The sequence below is a fragment of the Theobroma cacao genome, chromosome 7, assembly GCF_000208745.1.
Source record: "Theobroma cacao cultivar B97-61/B2 chromosome 7, Criollo_cocoa_genome_V2, whole genome shotgun sequence".
Taxonomy (NCBI): Eukaryota; Viridiplantae; Streptophyta; class Magnoliopsida; order Malvales; family Malvaceae; genus Theobroma; species Theobroma cacao.
Genome location: NC_030856.1, coordinates 17,078,530 through 17,082,103, shown reverse-complemented (window position 1 = coordinate 17,082,103; position 3,574 = coordinate 17,078,530). Strand labels below are relative to the sequence as shown.

General features: G+C 32.2%; 1 long non-coding RNA gene across 1 annotated transcript in view; it reads left to right on the top strand.

Annotated features, from left to right (window-relative positions):
* Positions 3,479–3,574, top strand: part of LOC108662908 — a 4,954-nt gene continuing 4,858 nt past the window's right edge. Inside the window, exon 1 of the long non-coding RNA XR_001928768.1 lies at positions 3,479–3,516. This is a non-coding gene — a long non-coding RNA (uncharacterized LOC108662908). The remainder of the gene's footprint in view (positions 3,517–3,574) is intronic.

Genomic DNA, 3,574 nt, shown 5'->3' with positions numbered 1-3,574 from the left:
AAGGAAAATAGATTTCAAGCTTAAGTTGAAAAATCCTACCTTTTTCACTTGTTTTCCTTGATTTTCCACACTTTTTCTCTTGAAATTCCTCACCTATGGTTTGTTCTTCCTCTCTTTCTCTCTCTTCCTTGCTTGGCCGAATATTTGGAGAGTAATGGGCTGATTTATGCTGATTTTTAAGTTAAATATTAAATTATCCTAAGCTTGACACATGGCATTTTCTTATTGGTCCATTTTTAAATTTTTAAAAATTTAAACATTTTATCTCCACCACATGATTAGTCAAAGGTCAAAAATCAAAATAAAGAAAGACCATGTGCTAGAAAAAAAATATTCTGGTGGTGGAAAATTACAATTTTGCCCCTGGGGTGGCAAAATTGCCATTTTACCCTTATACCCCAAATTATACCTAAATTAAAATTTTTCACTTCTAAACCTCAAATCATACTCCAATAAGTGAAATGGGGCCAAAAAAATCTTTTCTAAAATTACCATTTTGTCCTCAGGTGGCAAATGACCATTTTACCCGTGGATAGTGAAAATTCCAATTTGACTCCAAATTGATCCTCAAACTCCGAATTACCATTTTGAGTCATCTTTGGACTGTGACGCTCTTAATCTCACCTTAAAATTCCTATTTGATTTAGTTCGAGGATTAAATCAACTTTTTTGTACCTCTAGGTACAATACCGACTTTTGAAAATTTTTCGGGACTCTCCTAGCATGCAATCATGCTATCATCACATGTATGTAATGACTAGTATTTTATAAGGTCGGGCGTTACACCACACATGCAACCCAAAACTGTACCTATGTAAAGAATATATATTATAAGGTTTTTAGGTGTTTGGCCAGCTAAATCAAGTCCAAAAATTATGAAATTTAAATATGGAAAGGTTCCATATGTTATTTGACCACGGTTAAAATTTGGGATTTAAATTCTGAAACTTGAGGCTGCATCGAGCCATAAAACTATGATTGGTACAATGCTGTCAAAATTTTGCAAAGTCATGGTTTTTGAGATTTTAGTGTCCATATTTGCAGCCTGGATCGGTGCAATTAAAAATACTAATTCACTGAACAATATATTATGGAAAAGTTCTAAAAAGATAAATTTGATATATTTAAATTAGGGAATTTGATTCTTTAAAATAAGGATATTAGAATTTAATTAATCACATTCATAAATTTTAGAATTTGATTCCTACGAATATGGAAGTGTAATAAATATGGACATGATAAATGTCATGAATTAATTTCCTTCTTTTAAGAAGGAAAATTCAAATAAGACACTTAAATATAATTAAAGATAATGTTGTCTTAAATATTTGATTTAAATTATCTAATGAGATTAGATAATTGAAGACACATAATCTTTAATTTAAAAGGATTAGTAAAAGTTACTTAAAATGTTTAAAGATTACAGATTAAAAATGTTTTAATTTATAGTAATATTTTCATTCTAATGCTAATAAGATTATGAATGGATAATATTACTAATACTAATTAGTGAAGACTTTCCATATATTAAACATTATTTTCGTACATAGAATTAAAAATGAACTCGAAATTAGTTGCACACTAATTTGGATGCCTCATATGATTAACAATTCGAATAAGACATAGTTTTAATTTTGTATTCATGTGGATGGATGAATATAAATGATTATGGATTGGGCCCAATATGATTGTGGATGTATGGTTAAAATTTATAATGGTACATATTTATTAAATAGGATCTGTGTATCTTGCATTTCTCTTGATTTTCAGGGTGTAAAATTCTTTTCTCACTTAACTCCCCTCGAATGTACTGTCATAGCCCAAATCTCGGGCCATGACCAACACATGGGCTCAGTTGGCATAGCCCAATAGGCCTGAGCAAGCCTCTGTATGAGATCTTATTCCTCATTCCATCCATCATCTTTAAAACCATGTGTTGTAATTCTCAACAATGAATGTTTCAGTAATATTTTCTAGCAACTAAATATTCATATTTGTATTATCTCAAAGTACTGTCATTCATTGCTGTCTCATAAAAGCATCATCATCAATCCAACATATACATACTTCATTTATAACAGGACTCTTAGTAATTTACATTACATATACGTGTACACAGGCAAAAGACTCTCAACCGTCGATGAAGTGACTTTAAGTGAAGGTACCGCTACAGAGATGCCATAGTACCTACCAAGAAGACGAGCATACGTGGACCCTCAATCCAGGTCCCAACTGCCTCCAAATATGAAAACTTGAAGTTTAAAAATGTGAGTATAAAACTCAGTGAGTGAACATAAGAAGGGAACAAGCAATCAATATAGGGAACTTAGAAATCACGATGCACTTGTTTCAAAAACAATGCAATTGATTTAATTTCTTAGTAAAAAACCCTCATTTCAAACTTTGATTAATAACCTCATAGTTTTGCAAAAACCCATGATCAATCCATGAAGTTAAATGGATGAAAAATATCAAAATCAAGCAAGGTAGCAAACATGACAGCAAGTTTCTCGCTGCAGCAAGAAACATTCTTGTTTTGCATGTGTTCCCATTTTTCAAGCATATCTCCCACTAAAGAAGTCCAATTGACATGTTTTTTAAACCATTAGAAGGCTAAGGGGTAGGGCTGCAACTTTGATGTTTACCACTTTACCCAGTTCTAAACAAAAAATGGTCAAATCTTTGTCAAAGTGGAAACACTGCACTAGAATTTTGGGACCACCCGAGAGTTTCTCACTACAGCGAGACTCCATTTTCTATCAAGCCCGACCTTATAAAGTACTTGCCATGTCCTTCATGTGATTGACAATATGCTTGCATACTTGGAAAGCCCCAAAAAATCATCAAAAGTCGATATTGTACCAAATGGTACTATTAAGTTGAATTAAGACTCGAACTAGTCTAAATAGAGATCTTAAGATGAAATTGAGAATTTTAAAACCCCAGAATGACTTAAAATGATGATTTGGAGTTCGAGGGCTAAATTGGAGTCAATTTGGAATTTTCATGTTCTAGGGGTAAAATGGTAATTTTATCACCTGAGGATAAAATGGGAATTTTTAAAAAAGATTTTGATCACATTTGACTCGTTGGAGTAGGATTTGAGTTTAAAAGGTGAAAAATTTAAATTCTAACATTTTTGGAGTCTTAGGGGCAAAACGGTAATTTTACGAGTTTATAAGGGTAAAGTTAAAATTTTGAAATTTTACACCACCTAACACTTGTCATGCCCATGGATTTCAACCATTAACATTTAACATTGTGGATAATTGAAACATTTTATGTGGTGGAGAGAGATTGCTTAGTGGATAAGTATTACACATGGACCAATGGAAACATGCCATGTGTCAACATTGGATTATTCTAGAATTTCCTTGTAAAATCTATTTAAAACTCTCTTAGTCTCACCCATATGGCTGGCCAAAGCATGAAGTGAAGAGGAAAGGAAAGAACACAAACCCTAGGTGGGAAAATTGAAGAAAAAGTGTGGGATTCCAAGGGATTAAGCTAATAAAGGTAAAATTTTGTGATTTTATCTTGTGATTTACACTACCCATGCTTTCTTTTTCATTTT